Raw genomic sequence first — 15,476 nt, forward strand, 5'->3', positions numbered from 1 at the left:
TAGCTCACCCACTGGCCCAAGGCTGGGTGAGCTGGAGAGTCTCTGGGAGAAGGCCTGAATCTGCCTCTTACCTCACTCTCCACCTGATGTCCACACACTGCCCACCATTGGCTGAATCACTTGTCTAATGATCCCTCATTGACAGTTCATTGCTTGTGGGTGGAGCCAACTGAGATGCCAACCAATGGCTGAGCAATACCTGTTTCCTGGCAACAGGAATGGGAGTAATGATGCACAGCAATTGCAGCCTGGTAAGGGCTGTGCTCAGGGCATTCTGTTATAGTCTCTTCTTATCTCTCTGTCTTATCTCTCATTTCCAATTACCTTCCTCTTGTCTACTTCAAGTGTCACATTTAGGATTGCTATTAACCTGATGTATTCTGCTTCTAAGTCATCCATTCAGATGTCCTACTTGGCAGCGATGAACCACAAACACCCTCTTTTAACCTTTTCTACCCAAGTATTCCCACTTGTATCTCAGTTGGAATACAAGTTCAGTGAGCTTTTGTCTTTTTTGAAATCTATCAACTCTGTCCCTTCTCTTGGAAGTCAGTATAGAGTTAATGGCAGAACATAAAAGTAGTATTCTTTCAGATATGCTGTTATTGTTTTGAAAATTTATGATGGTGCATAACAGTAAGAAATACACTATTGGCCCAGTACAATATGTCCCAGTATGTACCTACACATACATATGTAACAGAATAAGGAGTTACAAAATGCAATGTTCTCAGTGTCCTATCCAGTCTATCCCATTCCATTTTATCCTAGACTATCTCATACTGTAATATATATTTTATCAAAATCCTTCTCTTTGGGATGGAGAATATATTCCCTGATGTAAAATAAAAGGTGAGAACCCTTCAGAATCTGCTGTAGTGTGAAGAAAACAATACAATAAATTGTTGATATATATAGTTCTGATTGTTTACCAAATATGAAGGGAAATTCAGAAAATAATATATATGTACATTTTAGAATTTATTTACTTACCTCCCTCCCTCCCTACATTTGTACCTGTCTAGGAACTTGAAATTTAGCAAAGTTTATAAAAACTCACAAAATACAAGAAAAATATACTTAAAGAATAAATGATCTGACACTCATTTAACTGATGCAAAGGAGTTGAGAAAGGAAGCACTAGCTTTTTTCATCCACTACCTTAGAGTTATAGGCTCAGTGGGCACATGGAAGGTTTGTCTTCCAAGTTATTGCAAATGTGTTTTACCTAATTTTTCACTGCCTCATATGCTCTCATTCTTTTTATTCTCACCTTACCAATGTTTAGTAAATCATTGCTTACCTCCTCCTCACTCTCCTTTGTTAGTGTATTACCCAAATTCAAAATAGGATACAAATTTGTTAGAATAGGCAAGGCTGAAGGAATATACCAAAACCATCATAGCTCAGAACAACAGAAGTTAATTTTTGCTTATATAATGTTTTATTGACATCATAGGTCGTCAGGGTTAAAACTGGGGAGACTTGTTTGCAGGAAGCCATTTAGAGAACAAGGATGATGTCAGCTCTGTTATCCTCAACTCGTGATTAATATAAAGGTTTGCCTGGGGATCAGTATTCTAGAACCAGGAAGGAAAATCCTGAAGGAACACACAGGAAGAATTTATGACTGTGTTTAGATATGACCTTGTCCATTTCTGTTCTCACTCATTGGCTGAAATTCAGGTACATGGCCAAATCTAAATGCAGGGAAGGCTGGGAAATGTAATCTAGTTGAGAATTCAAAAGAGGGAAAGAAGAGGGAAATGGCTTCTTCTCTGGTACCTTAGAGTTCCTACTATCATCTGAATTCTTTTCACAAATTAAACTTTTCTCTTCCCTTTATGGATTATCCTAAAGGTTGTACATTCCTTTGAAATGACACTTTAAATATTTTTGTAAAGGACTCTTTTATCTCTGTTCATGCAGAATTTTCTGGATATTTGTGAATTTCTTAAACCACAAATTTTAATCATATGATTCTTCAATGACACCTTCAGTTCATTCTGAAGCTTCGTCCGTTTTGATATTTCTATAACCATATTGTTTGTGATTGACAGTGATGGATGGCATCACAGTAGAGCATAACCCATGTGGAGGGGCACACTTAGAAGGCTGCTATTTATGAAGTGAACATTACACCACAGTATGACATCTGGTTCTATCACTTCATGGCAAATAGATGGAGAAACAATGGAAACAGTGAGAGACATTATTTTTTTTTTTGGCTCCAAAATCACTGCAGATGGTGACTGCAGCCATGAAATTAAAAGATGCTTGCTCTTGGAAGAAAAGCTATGACCAACCTAGACAGCATATTAAAAAGCAGAGACATTACTTTGCCAACAAATGTCCGTCTAGTCAAAGCTATGGTTTTTCCAGTAGTCATGTATGGATGTGAGAGTTGGACTATAAAGAAAGCTGAGCGCCAAAGAATTGATGCCTTTGAACTGCAGTGCTGGAGAAGACTCTTGAGACTCTCTTGAACTGCAAGGCAATCAAACCAGTCCATTCTAAAGGAAATCAGTCCTGAATATTCATTGGAAGGACTGATGTTGAAGCTGAAACGCCATTATTTTGGTCACCTGATGTGAAGAACTGACGCACTGGAAAAGACCCTGATTCGGGGAAAGAGTGAGAGCAGGAGAAGGGGACAATAGAGGATGAGATGGTTGGATGGCATCACCAACTTGATGTACATGAGTTTGAGCAAACTCTGGGAGCTGGTGCTGGACAGGGAGGCCTGGCATGCTACAGTCCATGAGGTCACAAAGAGTCAGATATGACTGAGTGACTGAACTGAATCATTCAATATTTGGTATTTCCTGAGGAGACATATACCTTGAGTTCAGTGTCCTTTCACTTTGGTAAATTAATCTGGAGCTTGGAGTGCACCATCATCTGTCTATTTTAAAGAAAAAATTATTTAATTTTAAATAATTAAAATGATTTCAAATAATTTTAATGAGTCATCTTTTGCTATGTGTTGCTATCATCATCATATTTCTTATTTTATCTAAAATTTAAATAAGTTATGTGGGAAATTAAAAAGTCAAATTATTTAAAATTCAAACTCTGGCCTAATCTAGACAGGATTTTGGAGAGTGATCTAGAATTAAAATTGGAAGTAATTATTAAATGCATGTGCATTTGTGTTAAGTTGCTTCAATCATGTCTGACTCTTTGCAACAACATGGACTGTAGCCTGCCAGGTTCCTCTCTCCATGGGATTCTCCAGGTAAGAATACTGGAGTGGGTAGCCTTTTCTGACTCCAGAGGACCTTCCCGACCTAGGAATTGAACCTGCATCTCTTATGTCTCCTGAATTGGCACATGGGATTTGCTCCCACCTGGTATTGAACCCCATGCTCCCTGCAGTGGAAGTGGGGAGACTTAACTGCTGCACCACCGTGGAAGCCCTTAGCCACTCTAGGCCTCATCTGTGATTTTTTAGGATCATTGAGAAATGCTACCATCCATCAGACTAGAAAGACTTGAAAGATCTCATCCATGGGTGGATGAGAGATCTAATGGAGGTTCCTGAACTTGGGTCTCTTGACAATGGCATATAATTGCCAAGATGGAAAGGACTATGCCAATGATGGTCTCAGAATGAATGGAGTGTGCAAGGAAGAAGAAAGAGGGTTTCCTGCCTGGAAAAAAAAACCCAGACCACATTTCTTCTGTGATTCACCCCAGTCAGGATCACGGGTAGAATTCAAAGGACAGCTTCCCTCATTTGGGCCCCCAACTTAGAAAATGCTCATCTCTACCAAAGACAAGCAGTAACGGCTTGGGGTGGCAGACTAACTCTCTCTTCTCATGATCTCCACATAGGCAATTAATCACCTTTTTAGAATTAAACATTCAATATCTCATTTCAACTGGATATTACTCTTGATTCACCTTTCATAATACCAAATTATGCTACTGATTGCATCATTCAAGCCATAGCCTGTCTCTTTTTGGACTTTTTAATTTAAAATCTCTTTTTTTGTTTACTAACTTTTCACCCCTGAACTATTTTATTTTTTATTATTTGAACCGTGGTGAGACTCTTATTTCCAAAATTTTGTTTGTGTGTTCCTTGTATTTCTCATATTTTTCCTTCTTTTTTCTTCTCAGAAGTGTTTAAAGCTTTCTTAAACCTTTTCCTCCCCTTGGCTTTCATGAAATGTTTCATAGTTCTCTCACCTCTGATTGCTCTCTATCTGCTTTCCTTGTTTCTCTTTCTTCTGGTCTAAGTATGGGCTTCCCTTGTGATCCTCTCCTAATCTTCCCTCCTCCTCCTCCTGCTTTTCTCTCTCAAGTCTAACCCCATAGCACCCCTCCCACCTTTGTTATTCTTCTCTCTTCACCTTTCTTACTCTTTTCTTTAAAAAAAAAAAAAAACAGTAAGGTAATAAATATACAGGAAAATTTGTTTTGAAAATGTGCTCTGAGTTATTGCTGATGATAAGGACAATATGAACTACACTGATGTGGAGTTTGTGGACTCCAGGTTGAAAGAAACTTTATCTTATAAAACTCCAGGATAAGCAGAACACAAAGAAACTTGCCCATCGCAATAGATTTTAAAGTTGTTTCTCCATGAGAGTGTGCTAGGCACTTCCAGTGGGAGAAGTGAAAGTCATGGGCTGTGTTAGCCAAGCTAGTGCCTGCTCGTTATTCACCTACCACCTTTCCTTGATTAACCCCTGTGTGCCTCTGTTTCCCCGTCTCTGTCATTAGTCTCTTAAGTCACGTTTGACTCTGTGCGACCCTCACAGACTGTAGCATGACAGGCTCCTCTGTCCTTGGGATTCTCCAGGCAAGAATACTAGAGTGGGCTGACATTTCTTTCTCCAGGTGATCTTCCTGACCCAGGGATCGAACCTGTATCTCCTGTGTCTCTTGCATTGATACTTGGGTTCTTTACCATTGAGACACCTGGGAAGCCTTCCCTGTCTCTAGAGTGTCAATAATAATGGGAATTATTTTATAAGATTATGGTGAGTATTAAGTAGTTTTACATCAAGTTCTTAGAACAGAGTTTGGCTTGTGTAAGAAATCAAATCGTTTCATTATTCATAAGGTGTATTTTCTGCAATAATCTTCTGCAGTAAAACCTTCATTGATTTTTTTCCCCTTTTCTATAGAACTAAACAAATTAATAATCCTGGTCCTTGATAATATGATTATAACTTCCTCTTCTGATATCCATTTTTCTAAGTATATCTTATGTTCATGGCTGACTTCCGGCTTGACAGTGTGGTATGCTTTTACTCCTCACAGTCCTGGGATGTTGTGTACACGTAATAAATATCTGGAGGACATGAACGTAAGTGTCATTTTCTCTCTTAAAAAAAATTTTTTTTTTAATGTGGACCATTTTTTAAAAAGTCTTTTTGACTTTGTTACAGTATTACTTTTGCTTTATGTTTTGTTTTTTTGGCCAGGAGGCGTGTGGGAGCTTAGCTCCCCAACCAGGAATCAGACCCTCACCTCTTGCATTGGAAGTCAAAGTCTCAACCACTGGACCACCAAGAAAGTCCCCCTTTTGCTCTCTTAACTCCATGAGCTTGTTGTGTTTTTATCCAGCTGTGATCCTCCTGCCTATTTTCTCCCTGTTAAAATTATTCCTTTCCTTTTCATGTCTGTCAGGAAACTTTTTTTTCTTTCATCTTCTTAGTGAAACTCTGTACTACATTCTGTGGATTACTTTTTGTGGCCTTATCATAGGGCCAAAGTTAGTTAGCTGAACTTTTCTTCCTACTGCTTCAGGAGTAGGTTGTGTCTCCATAGCTACTGAAGTCACTTTCAATCCTTTGATACCAAGATTTTTTGATAATCTGTGTTTCCTGTAATTGTTTTTCCACAAATGTTTGTGCTCCTTAAAGGGGAATAAATATCTCTTCCCCTGTTTGCTCATTACTGTTTGTGCCTTTACATACAGTATTTACTACAGATTCCTTAGGTAGTTATTTAGTTATTTGCCACTTGAATCTTTGAGGAATAGTGATTGAGTTACTTATATTTGTATTTTTATTCTTCTGTTCTCTGACTTAGATCTAGGTAAATTTTTACTAAATCAGTTGAATGATTTATCAACTAGGAATTGATTTAATATGTTATCAGATGAAATGATTCACAGAATGGTACAAAGTTTCTGTTGAACAGTCTCTGGAGAAACTGCCCCTTTGGAAGAAGTAATAATATTGGAGATTTCAGAAAAAGAATACCTGTACAGCTGGAGAAATTTAACTTGTTTATTCTTTCTATGCTTTTTGAAAATATATCCTACTGGACCATGATCTCTTAGAGGGCAGGGCTATATTTACAACTCTTCTTTGTACTTTTTATCATGGTTGTAATTTTATGTATACATATATATGTATGTATAGAATTATATTTTATGTGAATTATATATATGTAATTGGTCATGGCTAAATACACTGGTATTTTATATCAAAAGTAATTTCTCAACTTTATAATATTTTAACATAGTGTTATATGGGGTGACTTCAAATTTTTTTTTTTCTGGGCACATACTTTGGTGTTATAGAACCAACTGAAAGAGTAAAGGTGCTAGTAATACTGGTGGCGTTCTACAGAGAAGTAAAGAAGAGACCAATACACATGTGATCAAATGCATAAATCAAGTTATCTTTGATAGTTTTTATAGTATAGTAAAACTAAAGAAAAACAATAAGAACCCATATCCATATATTTTGGTATATTTTTCTATATTTTTGTTAAAGCTAAAATAGTGAGAGATGATGATGATCATAAATACAGCAGTATTCTGTTTTTCAGGATCTGTAAAAACAAAGCAATACAAAATACCACAAGCCATTAATTAAAAGCACACAAGTTCTTCAATCCTCAAGTGTTTTAAAATAGCCCATTGCTGGGTGGGACATTTGAAGCTGGGATCAGGAAGTTAAATGGATGTAATTTTGAAAACTGGTCCACCATTTATACTTGTGATCTTTGGAAAGTCACATAAATTCTCATAGCCTCAATTTCCTCAGCTTTAAAAAGGAGACAATGATAATCTTCCTTTATAGGGAGACTCTGATTATTAAATGAAATTCAGTACAAGGAGTATTTGAAGCAGTAATAGTGTCAGAATTTTTCTAAGTGTTCTACAATTGGCATTTGTCTTTGTGATTTTTATACTATATAATTGGGATAATTCTCCTTATTTATATTCAAAATTGGGAGTTCCAATATACAGAAATAGAAGTTATATATGATATTCTCTTACTTCTTTAATATTCTTTCTTAAGAATCATGTTATATCATGATGTGTGTTTCAGTTAATATTTATAGCAAGAGAGGTCTTCTATGGGTTGTGGTTTAGTTTATATTTCATCCTAAAGTTAATCACAATATTTACTAAAATATTTCATCCTTTTTGTTATTAAAGCCAGGAGGTCCTGAAAGAGTGAGAGGAGCACTCCTCTATATCAAATGCACACTTGTGGGATTTTGTAAACTTGAAAGTATACACTAACTTTTATTTACTAAGGCCCTAGTTAAAAGTGATTTTTTTTTTCCTGGAAAATAAAACATTTTAGCAATGGGGGAAGATGGTCCAAATACATACACATTTGATGAAACTTTAGTTCTTTTATTTTATAGGAATCTGCTAGCATTGGGTTATAGTTCTAACCTATCCATTCAAGGAGACCAGATTTAATTTCTGAAATAAAGAGAAATAAGAGTTTCTAATACTATGGCAGATTTTGGAATCAGATCCTTTATCCATTATGCTACATGGCTGGCTGATGCATATGGAAGATTTTGAAACTATTTATCTTTCTCTTTCATGTGGCAAACACACACACACACACACCATGCACACATGCACACAAACCTGAATCACTTATTTGGTTAGAAAATATTTTGGAAAATGTGGTTTACCTTAATTTGCCTTTGTCTTCTTGTGATTGGTACATTTGTCATCTTAGTTCTAGAATTTATGGAATCTGTTTTTGCTGGTTGTCAGCATCAGGGGGAAGGGCAGCGCCGGCATCAGGGGCAGGGGCAGTGCTAGCATCAGGGGGGGGCAGTGCCGGCATCAGGGGGAGGGGCAGAGCTGGCATCAGGGGCGGGGGCAGTGCCGGCATCAGGGGGAGGGGCAGTGCCGGCATCAGGGGCAGGGGCAGAGCCGGCATCAGGGATGGGGGCAGAGCCGGCATCAGGGGCGGGGGGCAGAGCCAGCATCAGGGACGGGGGCAGTGCCGGCATCAGGGGGAGGGGCAGTGCCGGCATCAGGGGCAGGGGCAGTGCCGGCATCAGGGGCAGGGGCAGTGCCGGCATCAGGGGCAGGGGCAGTGCCGGCATCAGGGGGAGGGGCAGTGCCGGCATCAGGGGCAGGGGCAGTGCTGGCATCAGGGGCAGGGGCAGTGCCGGCATCAGGGGCAGGGGCAGTGCCAGCTGCTGCAGCATATGTGGTGGCGTTGGGTTGGAGGGTGCTGGGAGCTGTGGTGCTGGATGCAAAGCCTGTAATTTTGCTGGTAGAGGCGGCGGAAGCCTTGGTGTTCGCTGTTGGGGGAGCAGTAGAAGTGGCTAGTGGAACTTGAGAACTGGGGTTGATAACATTCTTAGATGTTGGAGCACGTCTGGGTGATGGACCATGTGGGCGGTGAGGGAAGAGAAGATTGTGGAGGTATCTTGGGGATCCATGATGACGATGGTTACCGTGTGGATTTGCAGAAGCTTGTCCAAATTTTGCAAACTGCTTTCTTGTCTTATGAAGGTGTGTTTGTTTAGATGGTTTAAGATGCTCTTTGGAACTTTCACTAAACTTAAGAGAACACAAAACAATTATTTTTGTGGAAATGACATGCATTAACTAACTTGTAATCAAGTTTTAATATGTATCCATGTTATTACACAAATTTGTGTAAATATTCTGACTTTATTTCATAAGTAATTTGATGCGTGTACCCACCAAGAAGAGCAAATTATGAACTTTGGTGAAATGTAAACTGGATTTCTGCTATTCTCAACACCTAATAATTTTATTACAAATTTTCCCCAAATGTGTTCCACGGTAAACACTGTATTAAAAAGATTTTGGTAGTCAAATAACTATGGAACAGTAAAATACTTTTCTTTAATACAAGACTTGTTGGAATTGTTAATGTAATATGTCAATGGCTATTTAGCATATCCAAGGGATATGCCATATTTCCGAAATTTATTTCACCACGGAAATGTTGTGTGTGTGAGTATGTGTAGCATTTCTTCATTCTAGTGTTTTAGGGTTTCACGGAGAACATTTTGGGATATGCTCTTCTAATTTCCATCCTGGAAAACAGCATAGCGTATTTTACTGCTCTGAATAAAGAGAATAAAGGGAAATTATAGGAGCTTTGTGTTACTCCTATTGTAGATCCTAATATGAGATTGACAGAGCATTCCATGAATCCATATGGCTGGTATTTGCACAGAATCATAGACAGTAAAAGCTAGAAATGTCTTAGATTAGTCACTGTATATCTTCCCAGTGAAAACCTTCATTGCAGCAATGCTATGGGCAATTTTACTGGCTTTAGTTACATGGATTTTTATATGGCATTCCTTAGGATTTCAGTTTAGGCCCTTGTCTCTTATTTCATCTTCAGTGGTGGAAGTTAATCATTGATATTCTAAATATGACACTCCTCTTGCCTCTTCATGCAGGATTCATTCTTAAAGTGAATAAATTCAGAGAAATAGTCAAATACTGGACTTCAAGATGAAGAAGGAATACATTGCCCAAAATTGTCATAAACTTTCAAGGTGAGCTTGAGATTTTTTTTTCTAAATATCAGCACAGTTTGGATCACTAAACTTAGACAACATCTATCCCATAGCATTGGGAGCAGGATAACTTTTTTGTTTTAAAGGATTCATTTAGAATTCTTGTCTTCGAATGGGGAAAAGGGAGCAGGAGGATGAAATAGGATGATGTGACAAGTACTTTCAGGTAATATGCCCTATTGGGCAACCCACCTCCATTCTCATCTGGAGCAGAGATTGTGAGAATTACAAATGGCAGATCAAAACACATGGAAATAGGCAAGTTAGAGTTGCTGTGGCATAACAGGGACAGGTGGATAGACTTCCTCACTTTCCCTCTGGGTTTCTCTTCTGCTCACACAGTTTAAAGATGCTCTTTGTTAAACACTTATCAGATTACATTAAAAAAGAAATGGCAGAGAGTAAAGACAGAAATTTGTCATTTGGAAAAGTCTTTCCTTATGTTTTTGAATTTCCTTTCTTTTCCCATTGAAAATCATTGATTTTGAGAAAAGAAACTAGTTTTTGCTTTCTTTGTGGGATCATAGGAAAAAGCCATCAGTATTTATAAGGAGAAAGGCATTTACACTGACCAAACAAATGTAAATAGTTTTTGGTCCTGAAGGTTGGATAAACTTTGCTTTTCATGGGCTAAGTAGTCCTACTCTCATAGTAGATGAATACGTACCTACATGATCAGCAACTGAAAGCTAGGTTTTGCTGTTCACAGAACTACTCCCATTGGATTTCTAAATTTGGTAACTGGGTGACTCTCTCTCTCTTACTATTTTCTTGGGTTGAGAATAAAAGAAAACATGTGTACCTTATCAACTCCTCAGGCATAAGTAAACTTTTGACTATGAGTGAAAATGTAAAATGATAAACAGAAACATAAATAAAACTTACTTCTTTGCAGAGTTTTTTCTTTTGTGTACCAGCTGACTAAAATGAGATAGAGATGTAAATATAGTAAAAATTAATGAGACCTAGAGCATATATAACATTTTTAAGAATACTGATTATAATTTTTTCATGAGGGTAAAATGTGGTTGAGTTAGGGCGAATAAAATGGAATGCAATTTTAGAATTTTGGGTGCCATCATTAAACATGAGGGGCCTTCTGGAAGTTCAGAGAGTACATAGTTCATGGGAAAAGGATGATCAATTTTTTTAGAGGTCTTTAAGCAAAAGAATTCCAAAAGAATTCCTCTCATCTCATATTCTCATAATGGTGTTGCCAAACAGTCTTCAGTGTTCAGGTAGTGCTAGGTTTGGCTTTTTTTTTTTTTTTTAATCAAAAGACTATCATTAACTCAAGTGCTGAAACTGGAGACCGTTATGGAGCCAATGTCTTCATGAATTTAAAAGTGAAAGTGAAAGTCACTCACTCAGTCGTGTCCAACTCTTTGAGACCCCATGGATTCTACAGTCCATGGAATTCTCAAGGCCAGAATACTGGAGTGGGTAGCTGTTCCCTTCTCCAGGGGATCTTCCCAACCCAGGGATTGAACCCCAGTCTCCCCAATTGCAGGTGGATTCTTTACCGGCCACCAGGGAAGCCTGGGAATCCCTCATGAATTTGATGTAAAGATAAATCAGCATTTTAGCATGGGACAAGGAGGGAAGAGGCAGTTCCCATAGTTAGGAGTGCCCATAAGACCTTGATTGTTTATGATATGATACTGAATTATGTTTGTTGCAATAAGCCTAAGACAAACGGCGCATCACCTTTTAGATAATGTAACTTCGGTGCAAGCATTAGGTAAACATCTAAAAATATAAGAGGATACTAATCACATACTCTTGATGGGAATTTATATATCATGTATAGAACATCTTAATTTAGTTGATTCATGTGAAATCTCTTATACGGTTGCAGATTTATAGTTTTCCTTATAATCAGTTCTCTTCTTCACACATCTTTCTTTTTGAGGAGACAGCAAAGATTAAATGTTATCCAGGAATGATACTACAGAGGTAAATTCATAGTCAATAATTTCAAATCATGATACTACAAGGTCCTATATACACATATTGGGAATTCTAAAGACCACCAAAACATAAATGAAAAATATTGATTGTATTTCAAGGTCAACAAGAGATCACAGAGGAAAGTTAAATTAAGGTCTCAGGCAAAAATAAAATTAAAACAAGGTATGTGTAGTATAAAGTTATGTTGACATTAAACAATGAAGTGAACATATACTTTATGATTAAAAACTAAATAAGAAAATTATATGTGAAGATATTTGATATTTACCGAGAAGCAAGCAGTGAAAGTCAAGAGGATGGCAATCAAAATCAGAGCTTTCATCTTGTCCTAGGGTCTTCTAGAAGTAGGTAGCAAGAGATGCTTCATTGGTGGAAGGAAAACAAAACAAATACTGATTGTTTTTGCTAAATTTTAACAAAGAAAAAGCATTTGTGCATATTATGGTACATCCATGGCATATATTGTATTTATGGCATAAAAAGAACTTGTCAAATTTATAAGAAAAATATCGAATCCAATGGATACATGCAAAGATTAAGGGTAATGAATTCCAATAACAATGTGAGTAGTAGATAAAATTGTGGACAGAAGTCCTTGTTTTGTTGTCAAGAAAACATATAGAACTTTCTCTTTGACCTACTATTTTACAATTACTAGGGAGTTATTTTAAAAGGTTAAATCAAAATATGGTCAAGGTTGAGGTAAGGTTGACATCCTTGAATGCAGTCATTGATTCTATTACTTGAGATAAACTTTTTGAAAGCAGAATGGCAATATAAAAAAAGAAACATGAAAATGTCTATACCTTTAACTTAAAGAATCTCAGTCTTGAGGATTTTTATTGATAAATTAACCAACAGAAAAAAGTTTGAATGTTCATTCCAGCACTACTTATCATTTAAAAATATGAATACTGATATTGATGACTATAGAAATTTGAAAGATGCTTATGTTATCATGATAAGTGAAAAGTTTAAATACCATACTTCAAGTAAATTATCCAAGTAGATAAGAACTGGAAAATGTAAGCAAGAATTAAATAAAGGTGGTATGATGGTTTAATTTATATGCAGATTTTCTGTTATTAAAAACTGTGTTTTGTTGATTTTATAATTTAAACACACAAAAGAATTTAAGAAATTGCCATTAAAATGGTCTTCTGCTCTGGTTTTGACCTTTACATATTTAAGACATTAGGCAGAAAAGTTTAAATATTTACTTACTACTTAAAAATATCATTAGAAATATGAAATATTTATATTAATCTTGTCATAAGTATTATTTTATCATACATAAATAACTTTTAGAAACTTGACTTTTCTGTTAAACTTTTTCTTTCTTTTGATGTGCTTATTATTGCTAGATCCATCAAAAAAAATCAAAGAAATAAAAATCTGAATTTCTCGAATTGCAGTCCTTTGAGGTCTATTATAAAATTATCCTTTTCATAATTCTGCATTCATATACTATACTTCAGTAATGAATCAATTTGGGGGGATTCTCTATTCACTTAGCTAACTCCTCTCCCAAAGAAAAGTAGCCATGTATAGGAATTAAAGGCTAATTACTTATACTTACAAAATCTCAATGTCAAATGTGGCTTCTTTTCTCATTTTTAGGTTGCAACATTAAAAACATGATAACTACAACTTTACTGATGGAGAATTATTATCTTTTAACAATGACTTTATTCATTAGGGCATCTCCTTGTGATTTTAACAGAAAGACCACTGGATCGATAATCACAGGAGCTGAATTTCAGTTATCAAATTATGGTCACATAACTTAGCCTATCTAAGGCTTATTCTTATAATTTTAAAGTAAAATGATTAATCTATTTGATAAAATTGTCACAGCCCAATACTCCAGGTATAGAAAGCCAAAATAAAAAGTATATCTCCATCATGTAAAAAAGTCACAATCTCAAGCAAAATATAACACATTTATATATATATATATATATATATATATATATATATATCTTTTCATTTGTAATAAAAGAAATAATGAACAGAATGGAAACATTCAATTAATTTAAAAAACCAGGCCCATTGATTCCTTGTGTAATTTAGCAAAACAGCTATTTCTGCACCTGAAAACATTTTCATTTTCATAGGTGCAAAACTAAAAAAAAATTATTGGAGTATAGTTGAGTTACAATGTTGTGTTAGTTTTTTCTATACAGAAAAGTGATTCAGTTATACATATACATGTATCCATTCTTTTTTCGATTCTTTTCCCATACAGGTCATTCAATTTATGCCTAAAAAGGGCTACTTTAAAGCTATTTGGGATTCCAGAGGAAGCTATTTTCTTAATTATTATCAGGTTTACAGAAAGTATTAACATTTCACTAACAAAAGTACATAGAACTTATACATTGATAAATTTGTTAAAGCATTTCCATTTTTTGTATTTATGTTTTCTTTCAAATGCATTATCCATTTGAACTCTTTGAAAATAAGAATTTGGAATCTCATAATAATTACACTAGTTAGAAGCAGTATAAAGTCAAAGTCTAAAGAAAATTGTTTTAAGTTTTTGAAATTTAAAAAATCATACCGTAATAAAGGATTCTCTCTCTGGTCATCCAGTAATGTCAGCCTTGCCTTAGCTTCTGAGGCCTGGAAGCTCAGAGAAAGAGTATAGGTGATTCATGCCTTATAAAGGATTCTTTTTCCTTAAAGGAAAACAGAATCCTTTCTATATTGTTCCTATTGCTAAGTAAAATTTTCTTGTAATTATTATGTTAGCATTTGCTTCTAGGCTAATCCAAACTATTTCTTAAAGCAACAAAAAAAAGTGTTATAATCTTTAAACGTTAACACCTGTCCTTTTCATTTTTCCTGAGAAAACATCATGGTTAATTATCTATGGATTAGAAAAAGTGAAGGCTTATTCTTTATAATTTAAAAATAATATTGTAAGTTGATTTCTTCCCTTTATTGTGGATGGTTTGTTAAGCAACTTGACTTTTTACCAATAAGCAATAATTATTGAAACTTGACTGCAAACCCTAGGTCTAATGCACATTTTCATAACTAAAGATTGCTATTTACGATATTCACCTTGCTACTATGTGCTAATGTTGTGGAATTTGAGGTGGCAGAAAGTATTAGAAGATGATCGCTTTTTTGTTCATCTTTAACTTTTTAAGATAAAGTAACTGAAACTCCAATACTTTGGCCACCGGATGCGAAGAGCTGACTCATTTGAAAAGACTTTGATGCGGGAAAAAATTGAGGGCAGGAGGAGCAGGGGATGACAGAAGATGAGATGGTTGGATGGCATCACCGACTCAATGGACATGAGTTTGGGTGGACTCTGGGAATTGGTGATGGACAGGGAGGCCTGGCATGCTGCGGTCCATGGGGTCAGAAAGAGTCAGACATGACTGAACTAATCATCATAGCACATCCTGGCATTCATTCCCCAGTGATGACTTGAAGATCAGATGAGGACTTCCAGACTTTTAGTGCTCAAGGTCAATTTGAGGTCACTGGATGCAATTTCTCCTCAGATATTGTTTTCATTGTTGTTCATGTCTTAAATTTTTTAGGATAACTTATTGCAGTGATAACAATCTAAAATCAAGATCAAGGTGCAGCCTTAGATCTCTGTGCATTTACATAGAAAGTAACTTTGTACACGAAGAGACTCAAACTTTACAAAAGAACTAGCTCACAGATTCACATCCTAGTATTTTAAC

At 36.1% G+C, this 15,476-nt stretch overlaps 1 long non-coding RNA gene across 2 annotated transcripts in view; it reads left to right on the forward strand.

Annotated features, from left to right (window-relative positions):
• LOC139031996 (uncharacterized) overlaps positions 1-15,476 on the forward strand; it is a 79,069-nt gene that overhangs the window by 19,302 nt on the left and 44,291 nt on the right. For both annotated transcript variants that reach the window (XR_011484531.1, XR_011484530.1), the window contains exon 2: positions 9,676-9,774. This is a non-coding gene — a long non-coding RNA (uncharacterized lncRNA). The remainder of the gene's footprint in view (positions 1-9,675; positions 9,775-15,476) is intronic.

The sequence above is a fragment of the Odocoileus virginianus genome, chromosome 29 (assembly GCF_023699985.2).
Source record: "Odocoileus virginianus isolate 20LAN1187 ecotype Illinois chromosome 29, Ovbor_1.2, whole genome shotgun sequence".
Classification (NCBI taxonomy): domain Eukaryota; kingdom Metazoa; phylum Chordata; class Mammalia; order Artiodactyla; family Cervidae; genus Odocoileus; species Odocoileus virginianus.